Source organism: Podarcis muralis, chromosome 9 (genome assembly GCF_964188315.1).
Source record: "Podarcis muralis chromosome 9, rPodMur119.hap1.1, whole genome shotgun sequence".
Lineage (NCBI taxonomy): Eukaryota > Metazoa > Chordata > Lepidosauria > Squamata > Lacertidae > Podarcis > Podarcis muralis.
The window spans coordinates 17584216-17600131 of record NC_135663.1 but is presented as its reverse complement, the minus strand read 5'-3'; positions in this window follow the sequence as shown (position 1 = coordinate 17600131).

Here is a 15916-nt window from a genome sequence, read left to right as displayed (position 1 = left end):
AAGATACATGTGACAGTGACAATATCAGCTGCAAAACCTATAAAGTACATTTAAAAGCAGCAATAAAACCCTGTGTGCTGTAGTGGTCAACTAGACTGAACTATGACTTGGGAGATGCAATTTCAAATCCTGACTTGGCCAAGTCTATGATGCTCACTGGGTCACCTTGGGTGAATCGCTGCCTCTCACCCTAGCCTACCTTTCAGGGTTGTTGTAGGGATTAAATGAGGAAGAGGAGAATCATGTATTCCACCTTGAGCTCCTTGAACAAAAAAGTGGGATATTGATGCAATAAAATAGTAAGTAATAAAAGAATAGAGATGTAAATAAAAATACAAATGGACACTACAGGATGAAAATCATCTAAATGTGATCTCCAAAAGCTTGGGAGAGCAAGTTTCCATGTGATGGAAACTCATTACTGTTGTAGATATCCATGCCACCCCATGGCCGCGGGTGGCACTGTGGTCTAAACCACTGAGCCGCTTGGGCTCACCGATTAGAAGGTCGGCGGTTCAAATCCCCGTGATGGGGTGAGCTCCTGTTGCTCTGTCCCAGCTCCTGCCAACCTAGCAGTTCAAAAGCATACCAGTTCAAGTAGATAAATAGGTACCGCTGTGGTGGAAATGTAAATGGCATTTCCATGTGCTCTTGCTTCCATCACGGTGTTCCATTGCACCAGAAGCAGTTTATTCATGCTGGCCACATGACCCAGAAAGCTGTCTGTGGACAAACGCCGGCTCCCTCAGCCTGAAAGCGAGATGAGAGCTGCAACCTCATAGTTGCCTTTGACTAGAGTTAATTGTCCAGGGGTCCTTTACCCTTTCCGTACCTATTCCAAGTCTCCATGCAATGAGACTTGGTAGGAACAAAAGCAGGTCACCTCCTTGCCAAAAGATGAGTTTGAGATCTTTAACATTTCCCTCAAGTACATACAAGTACATAGGGGGAAGACCCCAGACTAAGCCTTTTCTATTTCCTAAAATTAATACAAGGAAGTGTTTGCACTCCTGCACTCCTAGTTTTTGTGATGCCCGAAATAGTAACAGACTTCCTTTGAGGCTGCAGATTCAGTATTCTCCCGGGTATGCCCTAACAGGAGGGTCCATGACTGCTATGCCAAGGTTCAAGTCTCTATTACGGTGCTACTAATTCACCAAGGAATCTAAGGCTTATGTTAAGAGAAAGATGAAAGCTCGGAAGAATTGCTGGTGCTTCTGGAAACTAACTGTAGTAATTCTCTGAAAGATGATAGCCCTTTCTCCTCATGCCATTACGAAAAGCCATTACACAACTAAACTAAGCCCAGAGACATACGTGTCTGCCAGGGCTTCTGTTACGCATTTAGAATACGTTCCCGGTTCGCAGGCTTTCTTGAAAGAAATGTGTCTAATAGCGACCCTCAGGCCATCTCTCCCTGGGACTGCCGAATCCTGTTAGTGCTTTAATGTCTTAGAGAAATTGCTGAAGTTTTCTAATCTGTCCCAAACCATCTTTCACTAGCAATAATGATGACACTGATTTAGAGTGTTTGACAGGCAGTACTTGTGAAGATTTTTATTTTTTAAAAAATAATTTTATGACGTTAGTATTGGAGAGTCGAGTTTGGATAACATGCCTTTTGTGTCCCCTTGGCCCAATAAGAAACATAAATGAAGTATTAAGTCCTAATGTCCTTTCTTCTTGCGGGATGGGGGTGTGTTTGGAAATTGTAGTGGAATTTTAGTCTTCGTAATCACAACTTGAAGAGATCATTCTCCTTTATGAATCAAAACATGAATACTGGTGGCTATTTGAAAAAAGCTGATAGGTTTTGTAGTGTGTGGGGGTTGTTGTTTTTTGCTTCCATCAAAGAATGAAATATAAATAGCATATGTGGAAACTGACATTTGCATACTGTCCAACGTCTACAGACAAGCGTGGGTGCTATCCCCACTTATATTGCTCCGTATTTATTTAGCATTCAGCAGAGAGCTGATTTCTGAAGCAGGCATGTGAATAAAACAGCCACTCCAAGATTCCATTTCTAAAACTTGAGGATGGTGTAACTTTATAAAAGGATCTGATTGTATTTAGCTGCAACTCGACTGTGGAATGAAAGTGGCAAAGAGATCTGAGTGTCAAACTAGGACTGGGGAAATCCATGTTCAAATCTTGACTGGGTCACCATTTTATTTGGAGGGGAGGGAAAAAACCTCAGTTTCAAAGAAGTACCTGTATCATTGGCAAGATTTCTCTTGGCTAGCTAAGCTAATAGGTAAAGGTAAAGGGACCCCTGACCATTAGGTCCAGTCGTGGCCGACTCTGGGGCTGCGGCGCTCATCTCGCTTTATTGGCCGAGGGAGCCGGAGTACAGCTTCCGGGTCATGTGGCCAGCATGACTAAGCCGCTTCTGGCGAACCAGAGCAGAGCACGGATATGCCATTTACCTTCCATCTGGAGTGGTACTTATTTATCTACTTGCACTGCGTGCTTTTGAACTGCTAGGTTGGCAATTGAGCTAATTAGCTCAGTTGAGCTAATATAAAATAAATGAATGAAATTGATAAGTTTTACGCAGATACTGTGTGAAAAGCACCTGAATTAGTCACGATGCCGACAATGCAGGGATATTGACTGGTGTCATTAACTGAATAATCACACTTCATATAGTTGAGTTTTATATGTGGAATGTCACTTGGAAATGCCATGTTTCTCGTTTGGGAGACAGATGCTGATCATGCATTTGCTTGTCGTTTTCATGTTGAAAAGCTAGCTTTGCAGAACACCTTACTTATTTTAAAAAGGGGCAACGGAGGCAAGCCTAGGTATGTAAGGTGGGCAGATACAAACAAGGACAGGGCTCCTGCACATTCAGTCATTGTGTAGCAGGAGATGTAGGGATTTCAGTAGGTTAGCAGGTCTTGCAATCTGCACCTGCAGAAATTTCCTTCTCTGCTGCTACACAGCTATTCAAGGTGTAAGAGCTTGTTCTCATTTTCATTTGGCTTTGTCTTAAAAGCAGTGATTTTAAATACAACACCTGTACAAGATTGTGCTGTTAAGTCCCATTGAGTTCAGGTAGGTAAATAGGCATAGGACTGCAGCCTTACCTGGAAACAAAGCTTACTTCCAAGTAAAGGTGTTTCGTTTGGGGGGTTTTGTAAAGTAAGTTTTAATCTCAGTGTGGTTCATAGCATAAAAATACAAAATAATAAAAACAAGGAAAAACAAACCCAAGTTTCAGGTTGCAGCTCCTTATTTCATTTTTATTTTTACTACAGTTTGCTGTCCTGAGCATCATATTGCCTTGAGCTTTCACTGATCCTATGAAACTCTAGCGGGGTTCTTTAGAGAAAATGATTTGAGGAAAGCATACATTTCCTTTCCCCCTTGATCTTTGGACAGCAGTCCAAACTTGTCTGAGAATGTTCTCGCATCTTGTTTCATTTTAGGACAATGGAAAAGCATCCAGACAGATGCAAATTGTGTTAACATCTGTGTCCCTCCAGATGTTGCAGGACTGCAGCATCCATCATCCCTGACCATTGGCCCTGCTGGCTAGGGCTGATGGGAGCTGGGAGTCCATCAACCTAAGGAGAGAGCCACAGGTTCCTCATTCATGAGATTTGTAGATCTGCTGATGCTTCTGGAGGGTGGCATCCCTGGTGGGGGACTCCCTGGTCCTGAATGGGGTAACTGTGCCCCTGAAGGACCAGGTGCACCGCCTGGGAGTCATTTTGGACTCACAGCTGTCCATGGAGGCGCAGGTCAATTCTGTGTCCAGGGCAGCTGTTTACTAGCTCCATCTGGTATGCAGGCTGAGACCCTACCTGCCTGTGGACTGTCTTGCCAGAGTGGTGCATGCTCTAGTTATCTCCCGCTTGGACTACTGCAGTGCGCTCTACGTGGGGCTACCTTTGAAGGTGACCTGGAAACTGCAATTAATCCAGAATGTGGCAGCTAGATTGGTGACTGGGAGTGACCACCGGGACCACATAACACCGGTCCTAAGAGATCTGCATTGGCTCCCAGTACATTTCCGAGCACAATTCAAAGTGTTGGTGCTGACCTTTAAAGCCCTAAACGGCCTCGGTCCTGTATACCTGAAGGAGCGTCTTCACCCCCATCATTCAGCCCGGACACTGAGATCCAGCATCAAGGGTCTTCTGGCGGTTCCCTCATTGCGAGAAGTGAGGTTACAGGGAACCAGACAGAGGGCCTTCTCGGTAGTGGCGCCCGCCCTGTGGAATGTCCTCCCTTCAGATGTGAAGGAAATAAACAGCTATCTTCTTTTTAAAAGACATCTGAAGGCAGCCCTGTTTAGGGAAGTTTTTAATATTTAATGCTGTATAGCTTTTAACACTTGATTGGAAGCTGCCCAGAGTGGCGGGGGAAACTCAGCCAGATGGGTGGGGTATAAATAAATTATTATTATTATTATTATTATTATTATTATTATTATTATTATTATTATTATACTTTGTTAACTGGTACAGGATCAGTGGACAGCAGGAAGCCTTTTTAGAAAGTTACATTTCACTGCAAAAAAAAACACCAAAAAAAAAACCCAGCTAGTGCATGGGGAAGAAGACAAACTGTCCTACAGTTGCTAAAAGAAGCCTTCAAAAAAGGAAGGTGATTATAGAGCCTTCTAGAAAAGACGCCCACTTGCTGAAGCAGTTTGAGGAGAGTAATATTAAATTTTACATCTATTGTTAAAATGACATTACCATGCGTGACTGTAAGATGCACGACTTGGGAAAAGAGGTAACTAACTTTAAAACAGATGTGTCTGTGTGGAGGAGGGGTGGGCTGGGAAGAGTTATATATTCCTCCGTGTCCCCAGCTTGCTAACTTTCTCTCCTGACGATGCTGTAATTTGTAATTCATGCGAGGAAGTAAGATGCTGGACTATGCAGATGAAATCAACAGCACTGACAAAATTACCAGTACTGAGAAAACTGTGTGGTGTGAACATTATAGAACAGACGAAGCTTCTGACTTGTAGCATCAGGCCATTTGTCCAGCTCAGGTCAGTGTGGTTTGGAAGCAGCTCTCCAGGATTTCCAGACCTACTTGGAGATGCCAGGGATGCTTTACCACTGAGCTACACCTCTTCCCCTCTGAGGGCATATGCTCCACTGATGGCAGGTTGGAGGGAATGGCTGAATCTTTAGCTGCAGTTTTGCTTGTCAGGTTGTAACCTGGAGACTGGTGTCATACTGTGGTCTTCCCACTGAAGCGGGAGTTTCAGTACTACAGATCTTCCCACTGGTTTCCCCAAAACTCCCCCAGGAGTGATTTGTTCCTAGGTGAGAGGTTGGAGCATGAGAGAAAAAGAGAGAGAGTTAAACTGGTTTCCAAGTGAGAGGTGGAATTCTAGGAAGCTGCATCTGTGTTGAGATTACGAATGCAGCTCACGAGCCTACGTCCAATCTGATTGGCAGGTATTTCATGATTTTGCTTTTTGTGTTGTGTTGATTGACGTTGCATTTGTTATAGTTTTATTTTATCTTCCATTCACATGCTCTTCGCTGCTTTGAAGGGGCAGATGGGGCTCGTCAACCTTCTAGGAGAAGGAAAACTCTGATCCTAAACCCCCACTGCCCTGCATGATATCTTCAGGAAAATAAAAGGCTAAGTAAACCCTACACAAATCTGGAGCATGATACCCTAAGATGGTTGGATGCCGTCTTGTATGCCTCCTTCCAGCAACACCTGCAGCAAGGTTGGTGTCAAATGTATTGCTCTGCTTCCTTTGGATCTCATCAGTGGGGCCATGATGGGGTTGTTTCATCCAGGCAGCCCATGACCTCCATACACACTGCCCTGGGGAGATCACTTTGGTGCTGCTAACATAGTGGTTTGACTTCATCCCTGCAAGTCCTATTTCTCTTGAGACACATGGATGCAAAAAACAGCAGCTTTGGAGGCCTTTTGGTGCTTAACCCTTCTCCAGTCTACCAACTTCCCTTTGCCGATTCTTCTCTAAGGCTACTTTGCCTCCACCAACAGCGGTATCCTTAGTCCAGGACTTCAGGGCAATGGTCCATTGTCCATCCAACAGAATAGCCACCAAACCTCACAGGGCTGGATTGCCACATTTTGAAGCGAGTGACGTAAGTCCATAAGAAGTAATCGAGCTGCCTACTGAAGTGCTTTTGCCAGTTTGGAACTGTGATAACTCACATCTTGTGTGAACTGCACAGCCAGACCTGGGCAGATGGTGGGGACATCTAGAACTTGTAGGTCTCAGTTTTCACTGGAAATCTCCAGGTCATCATGAGACTTCCAGAGAAGGTGGGGCTTAACTCTCCTTTAAACGAGAGCCCATGCTTTTTACTGATCCTGGTTTCTGAAGGTCCTTTGTACTGCTCAATGAAGCTGGACACTGTGCATGAAATACAATGCTGCTTGGATGGGGAATGGAGACACATGAGGGGAGGACACCTCTAATTTCTACATGGTTTGGATGTGCTCTACTGTATAAAGATAAGAGCCACATCCATTGGTCTCCCTGCTTTTGCTTCTCACCCTATGCACCCACTTGGGGTGAAAAACGTGTCCCCACCTCTAGTTTAAACAATATTCACAAGTGAGACCAAATGATTTATGTGCTTCCAGCAACACAACCATTTCAAATGAGCAGAATGTAACTGGGAACTAAATTAGAAACCATAACAATAGGTTAGAGGCCTTATTTTCTGAGTGGGCTCTGATTTTCACACTTAAATTGCAGGTTCATTTTGCAGCACTCCATTGAGTACTTAGACATGGAAAGTGCTTGTAAATGAACCCATAGTTATTTATAGTGGAGAATAAAAGAGAGGGGGGGCAGACCAATTAACATTGTCTTATAAACTTAGCGAATGTTTTGTAACCCTACTATGAAGATTAACACAAACAAGTGAGGAAAATAAGCCAACCCAAATCCCTTTGTATTAAAAGTGTGGCTCCCCAAAGTTCCCTTAAATATAGCAATTAATTGAAATCAAATGTCACTTTACTAGACAGCTGCCTACCAGCTGCAGAATGTGAAGATTAATATCTAGCCTGGATATTTGCTTTATTAAAAAGGACTGGTGGATTATTTAAGGTGCTGTCCTTGAGAACCATAAAAACAAATCAATATCCCAACCATTTTTATATGCTTCAGTGTTCTGAAGGAGGAAGACCAGGGTGGAATCTAGAGACATATAAACACCGCTTTGAAAAAGTTTTTTTAAAAAAAATGTTTTTAAAAATACATTGAATTTTCCATATGGCTCACCATCGCCATCTAGTGTCACATTGTATATTGCACTTAAAACACACTTAAAATGTTTTATTTGCAGCTGTATAGCTGAGTCCTAGGACAGCTTCTGCTCACATGGAGCTCTTTGCTTAGTAGAGCTCCATACAAGCACCATTGGGATAGATCATCTCTTGGGGTAATCAATACGGTGCCTTCCAGCTGTTGTTGGACGGCAGTTCCCATAATTTCCAACAACCGATCATGCAAGCTGGGGCTGATGTGAGTTGAGGCACAGCAACATCTGAATGGCACCACATTGACTACCCCTACTATATCACAAGTCTGGCAAGCCTGTTAAATTAGGTTGAGTTGACACCTGCAGATTTATGACTGCTTTATGAGATGGTGGCTTACATGTGGTCTTGTCATCACTGGCACCCATCTGTCTCTAATGACAATGGAGTGCACCTCCTGGGGTGAAGTCATACTGCTGAAGAATCACACCAGATGCCGTGACTGCAGAGACCACCAACACATAACTGCTTTCACCCACATTGTTTTTCGCTGCATTAGCAGTACTGAAGTGACTTCTCCAAAGCACAAGTCTGGGCAGTGTGTATGAAGGCCCTGCACTGCCCATATGACCAGACCCCACTCTTGGCCTTGCTGATGTGATCTGAAGGAAAGCAGAGCAATATGTGGGACACCAGCTTGGCTGCAGGAGTGGTGGTGTACAAGGTACCATCCAACCGTCTTGAGGGCTCAACTCCAGATTTGTGTAGGGTTCAATTATTAGCCTTTCCTTCTTCCAAAGTTGTCCTGCAAGACAGCAGGCACAATTTTTTCCCTCAGCTTTTACTCCCAAAGTCTTTCTCATGGATGAGTATAGCCACAAGGCACTGGAGGTTTAGGATCAGCTTTCCTTCTCTATGTGTAAAGTGAGGAGGAATTAAAGAACCTTTTAATGAGGGTGAAAGAGGAGAGTGCAAAATATGGTCTGAAGCTCAACATCAAAAAAACGAAGATCATGGCCACTGGTCCCATCACCTCCTGGCAAATAGAAGGGGAAGAAATGGAGGCAGTGAGAGATTTTACTTTCTTGGGCTCCATGATCACTGCAGATAGTGACAGCAGTCACGAAATTAAAAGATGCCTGCTTCTTGGGAGAAAAGCAATGACTTGGGGGGCAACTGGCTGGACAGCCTCATTTGGAGTGGCCGACTTTGGGATCATCCATGGTGTCCCTTGTTCATTTTCCTTCATTAATTATTGCTGAAAGTTAAAACCAAACATCACACAATGCCTCTGATCTCAACCCATTGACTCTATGCTTCTGCAATCACAATTATTTGAAAGAGAGAAAGGAGAGCAAAACATAAGTAGTACAGAATTTTTATTAAACAGTTTTCATTTTGAGATAAAAGAAAAAATAATAAACCCCATTTAGAACAGAAAAATGACAACAACCACCCTTTAATACATGAATGCCAGAGTTCTGGTTGACAATCAGGTATTATCATAACAGAAACTTTGTTTTTGAACATCCAGAAATAGCATCTTTGTTTTCTCCCCTCAAACCTACCATGAATAGACTATAATTGACAGATAATCATTTACTTACAAGTTCATGCCAACTGTTAATAATAACAATAACTAAATGATCCATAAAATAATGCCAGGGAAAGAAATCCTTGATTAGAGTTTTATCATTTCACTAAAAGTTTAAAACAACTCATTTATTTCTGTTTCTTCAGATGCGGAAGAAGAATTCAATATGGTGCTGCTCAGCCAGTTAATAGCTCAACACTTTTGCCCTGCACCTCAAAAAAACAGGGCTGCTTTCCTTCCCAAAAAAAAAAGCTCAACAACTTTCACCTGAACCCCCAAAAGTGGTTAGATCATTGCCAGTTTTTAACTGAGTAGATTGCAGTCTCTTGGGAGTTGGCCACCCCTGTATTAGGGGGATAAGGGCATTAAATGCATGTGATTGGGAAAATAATATGATGCGGCATTCTAAAGGGAAGAATGCTTGCAGAAAAAGTCAATATTAAGCAAAATTTCATACAAAAATGTTACAAGGAGCAATGCACACTGGAGTGTCAATGAATTTACGTACGGACTTCAAAAACAACAACAAACTAATGTGGAGAACTGAACTAAATAATAGAAAAATGCGAAACTGGAGGTGGTGGATTTTTGTATCCCTCCTACAGTTTTCTGCAGATGGGTACAAGATACCCATTTGAGACAGGTCGTCCTATTTAAGCATCCATGCACAACTACATAATGAAGAGCAGCTTGTGTCAAACAGGAAGGAGAGAAGTGGAATGAATGATGCGTAAGACCAAGGCGCTCATCTTTGAGAGTCTCTTAAATTTCAGTGGGACTTCTAGACCTTATAAAATGCAATGTTGGCTTTTGGTCTTTGATTAAAGTCCCACCTCTGCCATGGGTCCTTAAGCTATTTGCACTTCATCTTTTTTTTATAAATTTATTTATTTGCTCTTCAGATTAAAGTTTTACAATCACATATCCAACATACAACATAAATACAAGATTCCAAAGAATCTCCTGGAATTCCCTCCTCCCCTTTGTGGGTCCTATTGTCAATCACCTCCTCCTGCATCTTTTATGATAATCCACATCTTTTACATCTCCATTATGTCCAAGAATCACCTTTAAACTACAAGTGTTATTCCAATCCTACTAACATTTTTAGCTGTTTACAATGGTTTTTAAGATAAATTATAAAATTTCCCCATTCCTTATTGAAATTTCAGCCTTCCTGATTTCTGATTCTTCCGGTCATTTTTGCCATTTTGGCACAATCCATCAATTTAATCTTCCACTCTTCACTGGAAGGGACTTTATCTTCTTTCCATCTCTGGGCAATTTCCATTTTCTTTGCCATAGTCATTTGTTTATTTCATGAAATCTATATACCACTTGATTGTAGGGGGAAAACTTCAAAGAGGTTTACAAAAAACCAAACCCTGAATAGTCCTGTCTGGGCATTGTCCCCTAATAGAACTGCAATCATGTAAGGTTGAAGGACAAGGCTGCACTTTCTGTCCCCTCTGTCACATCCTTGTTTCTCAGTCTGTGGAATAACCACAACTAGAATTATCTAGCATTACATATCTAAAGTGGGTCATTGTCTAGCAATTCAAATCCTTAGTGTACTTCAGAGTTCTCAAAAAGTCATATATTTTCATTGTGTATTTGCAGAGTATTATCCTGAAGGTCTTAGATTTCTGGCTACCCCTGAGCAGTAAGTTGAGAGTCCATTGCTGTGTGTAGTGCTCAAACGCAGTTAAATCAATAGAACAGCCATGCTGAAAATGAAAACAGTCTGGCTGAGTATTAGCCCACTGCAGAACTGAATAGACCATGCAGGAACATGCTATCTAAAAGTCAATAGAATGAGTAGCTCCTAATTTTTATATAGCATTCAGCTAAGAACTATGTTTTAAAATGGAATGAGAGGACAAAGACATGCCACGCTGATAAGTTAGGGCTGCAATCCTATGCACACTTTCCTGAGAATCCAGGCATAGTTTTACATGACTGGTATGGCAAGTGTGATGTTAATCAAGAAAAGCAAAACCATTTTAAAAAAGTAAAGCCATTTTGGGTAGCCAATTTTAAGCAATTTATCTTTACTTTACTGTACTTTAGATGCTTGCTGTTTTTTCAAAAACAGCAACACTGCAGTCCACAGAGTACTTTTGTGGAAGTGGTCCTAATGAAGCATGTTGAAAAACCCTTAAATCTTTTATTTTAAAAATCTCTAAAGAAAATAATTATGAAGTAATGTTGTCAAAGTGTTCAAAAGAACCTATACCGTTCACACCATTCTGTGATGCAGCTTAAGAAATCTGTTTGACCTTCCACTCCCCTCCTTTAAAATGTCTTATAATATACCTAAGTGACCACACAGAACACCCATATATCACTGTTATCTGTTTATATGCACCCTGTATGAAAGTTTAAAGTGATCAGATGCAAAGAAAGGCACTGCTTTTCAACCTTCAGTAGTGAAGGTAGAACTTTGGCAGGCAGAAAATGCTTTTAACAAAACGGGGTTAACACATAATTCATCTGACAAAGTCCACTCCATTAATGTTTGTGCCAATTTTTTGCCACAATAAATTCATTAGTCTCAGTGAACTCAATGGGACTGTATTCTGGGTACACATGTATAGGGTTGTGCTGTGTGTTTCATGGAAGGTAAGGAATCGGTGGCTATTAGCTACCCAGAGGACACTTCCCTTTGTCCCGCAATTAGTTCCATTAGTCCTGTGATTTCTAGACACAGGTTCAGGAGGTTTTTCTTTTGTCCCACTACTTTCCCCAGGAAAACCCATGGCTTACTGCTAAATCGGAACAAACATCAACCCGCAGAAAACCCAACTGATGTAGGTTCCATTTCAGCAGTAAATTGTGTGTTTTCCAATGGAAAGTCATGGGACAAAAGAAAAACCTATTGGACCCTTGCCTAGAAATCATGGGACAAAGGTGTGCATGAGCCTATAGATAGCTACATTTGCAGGTGGCGCTGTGGTCTAAACCACTGAGCCTCTTGGGCTTGCTGATCAGAAGGTTGGCAGTTCGAGTCTACGTGATGGATTGAGCTCCCATTGCTCTGTCCCAGCTCCTGCCAACCTAGCAGTTTGAAAGCACACCAGCGGGAGGAGATAAATAGGTACTGCTGCAGCGGAAAGGTAAACGAGGTTTCCATGTGCTCTGGCACTCATTATAGTGTCCTGTTGTGCCAGAAGTGGTTTAGTCCTACTGGCCACATGACCCAGAAAGCTGTCTGTGGACAAACGCTGGCTCCCTTGGCCTGAAAGAAAGATGAGCGCCGCAATCCCTAGTTGCCTCTGGCTGCTGCCTGTTTGTCATTGACCTGTGGCAGGGCCTTCTCAGTGATGGCTCTCCATTTGTGGAATGCTGCCCCTGGTGAAGTGTGTCTGTTTTCCTCGCTACTGACTCCCAGGAGAGATTTAGACATATCTGTTTTACCCAGGCATTTGATGGCCATGGCAACCTTGAAATTAGGAACTGGGAGCATATGTGATTGCTTTTACATGTTTTGAGATGTTCTAAGAATCTATAGTTTAAATTAAGATGGTTTAGAATTGTTTTCAAAGTGAGTTAAATATGTTTTTTGTTGTTTTTAAATTGTACGGCTTTGACTTTGAAGTTTGCCACCCTGGGCTCCTTTAGGAGGAAGGGCAGGATACAAATTTAATATGAATAAATTAAGTCAAAGAAAGGGTGCTGGTGGAGAGGATTCTAATCCCCTTCCCCAATGCAACTTCCCTTTATCCAATGTACTCTATCCTCAGATGCTTTGATCTCAAATAAAGTGAAAAGGTAATCCTGTTCTCAGCGAGTTGGTTCCTGAAGGAAACTGCAAAAACACCAGATTCAGTAGGGAGAGAAGATTAATACTACAGCTTTGGCTGTAGTAACTCCCTTCCCACCCTAAAGCTAAATTATCATTAGTGTCCGTTTGAAGATCACTTTTCTTGCTCTCAGATAGCAGTAAGGTTGGGTGACAACAAATTGCTCATGCACCCCTATTACAGATAACCGCCCACCTTAAGTCATAGCATTCTTTTGCTTCTTTTAATTTACTAGAACATGATGTCTCATAAGCTCCGCTTGATTGCATATGACTGAGAACAATGCTGTGCTGCTACTGTCAGAAGGGAGAACAAACTACCAATCTGTCATTCTTATCCCTTCCATCAGGTTTCTGCAAAACATCTGTTGCTCACTTATTTCGAGCTCAATGTTTTGTCTTGTTTCTTGGTTTAATGACACTGGAAATATCAGTAGTTACCCACTTGTATTTATTCTTCCTTTTTTCTTCTTCTTTTTTGCAACCTGGAGAATATTATGGGTAAGAGGATGGGGAAAACTGTGTCAAGGTATAGCACTGCTACTATAATAGGATAATAAGCATGAAAAGAAAGTGTAGGGGATTATTTAAGGAAATGGAGTGGAAAACAAAACCTGACAATTTAGCAAGACAAGGGTAAGGGTGGGGGGGAGGGCTGCGTGTTTATTGCCCACCAGCTCTTTCTGCCTTCTTTCTTGTACATATTGACAGATTTGGGGGGGGGATCTTTAAAAGACCCTCTGAAGGGCCCAATCATATAGTCAGCTGCAAAAGGCAAAAGCAAAATGGCATCTAGTGCTGAGGGTAATGTACTGAGGACATGGGTGGTGCTGCGGTCTAAACCACTGGGACTCTTGGGCTTGCTGATCGGAAGGTTGGTGGTTTGAATCCCCACGACAGAGTGAGTTCCCATTGCTCTGTCCCAGCTCCTACCAAACTAGCACTTCAAAAGCATACCAATGCAAGTAGATAAATAGGTACCACTGTTGTGGGAGGGTAAACGGCATTTCCATGCACTCTGGCTTCTTTCACAGTGTTCTGTTGTGCAAGAAGTGGTTTAGTCATGCTGGCCACATGACCTGGAAAGCTGTCTGTGGACAAACACCAGCTCCCTTGGCCTGAAAGCGAGATGAGTGCTTTCACTCAAATTGCCTTTGACTGGACTCAACCATCCAGGGGTCCTATACTTTTACCTTTACTGAGGAGAAACTGTGATGGAGACACGTGTTGTTGCACCTGTGCAGCAAAGCATCACCCAAGCCATTTTTATTACTGATAGAAAGGAATATTGTGAAGGGTGGTGGTGACCAAGCCATTTTAAATCCTCATAGGGTAAAACAATCACATTATGAAGCTGTCCAAATCAATTAGTATGTTTAGTTTGTATAATAGGAAATGCTGCTATAATGTCTGGTGGGTCTCTGCTGTTGCCTGGTACCCTACATGAAATCCAATTTTCATCAGGGAAGTCTAAATCTGAATGGCAAATGTCTCTTAGGCTCTTTGCCGGGCTGGAGACCTTCCATGGTACACATGCCACCACAGTGATGGTGGGGAGAATTCGTGAGCTCTAAAGTGCCAGCCATGATAGTTAAACACGCATCCACCCAATGTGTGTAATAATTAAGAAATCATCTGTCCAATTATGAGCTGCAGCGCTCAGTGTGAGGTGGCAGGTCATGATGCTGCGATGCCAAAGCAGCCATTATACTTCAGTCTAAGAATTTGTCTGCAAGATGGCTCATGCAATTAGGCCACACGGGATTCTTTTTTTATCTATAACCTTCCCTGGGTGGCTGGGAGCATTGGCGAGTGGTAAAGCACATGCCCTTGCATTCAGATTGTCTCTGAGTAAGTCCTTAGCATTCCCCAGTTAAAAGGAGTAGGTATAACACAATGAAAAAGAGCTCTGTTTGAGATTTTGGAGCGCCGTGGCAATTCTGAATAAACAGGGGCTGGGAAAACCTGTGTCCTCACAGATGTTCGCGGGACTACAACTCTGCCAGCAGGACCAATGGTCAATGATGATGGGTGCTGTAATCCAAGAACATTGTAAGGGCCTCTGCACCCCTAGAAAAGACAATAGTGGACAAATAGTCTGACCCTGGTATAAATCTATTTTCTTGCTATATGTATGAAAATGCAGGTAAATGCTTGAACAAACTTTGAAACAATCAGTCCCCCTCAGTGGCTCCACATTAGCATCATTTAATATTTATGCACAACCATCAATCTACATTGCACTTCACAGGGTAACATAAGCAAAAATAAAATAAAAAATAGTCCCTGCCCTCGAGGAGCTTACAGTCTCTTTATTTTGACAGTAGAGGAAGGCAACAGAGCAGGTGAGAAAAGGGAATCCTAAAGGTAATAAGAAATGAATACGAGTATATGCAGTATTGCATACTGAAACTTGGTTTCGTTTTCTGGATGTGGACTGAGGAATTAGGCAGAAGGCTTTTCGGGAAAGATAGATGGGTTGAAATAAACGAGATCATATGAGGCTTGTACATCACCTAAGAACAACATGCTTTATTTTATTTTTTGCTTTGGAAACATTATCTGGAATTCTTGGAAAGTGATGTTTAATGGGCTTGAAACCTGGGAAATAGTTGCTCATTGCTAATGTTGAAAAAAGAGGCCTATCTATTATGATCTGTCCATCGTTTGTCCTGCAGGTGAAGAATCAGGGAAAGTGCATACTAATTGTACAATTTGCATGCAGGGTTTGTGTGTGTGGGTTTTTGTGTGTGCTTTCTTTTGCATAGCAAATGAGGACCAAAGGAATTGATGACTGAGCAAAGCTGACATGACATGAAAAGGACCTAGCTTGATCTATCCATTGCTATGCATATCCTAGTTGTAGTAGCTAGAATAAATTCACCTGTATGCCAGTGCACTGCTTGGCAAGCTAAATATGAATGAACTATTTTTGACTCTCTGCTTACACATACTTCAGTGGGCAGGCTCTAGCAGAAGTCACTCAGTGGGATGTAAGTAGGTCATGACTAAGGTCTTCTCAGTCGGACATGGTCAGGATAAACTTTTACTTTTCTAGTAAGGATGTATGCTGCCCTAGAAGCCATTATAACATAGCATAAGTTACTGGTAGCACCATAGAGTTTACTGAATAACTCCTTATTATTATTATTATTATTATTATTATTATTATTATTATTATTATTATTGTGGTGGTGATATGCTTCTAATTTATAAAGCTTGTTTAGAATCTGCACCGGACCTTTTCTTGCTTTTAGAAAGGGGGAAAATGCAGGGTGTTTGACTGAAAT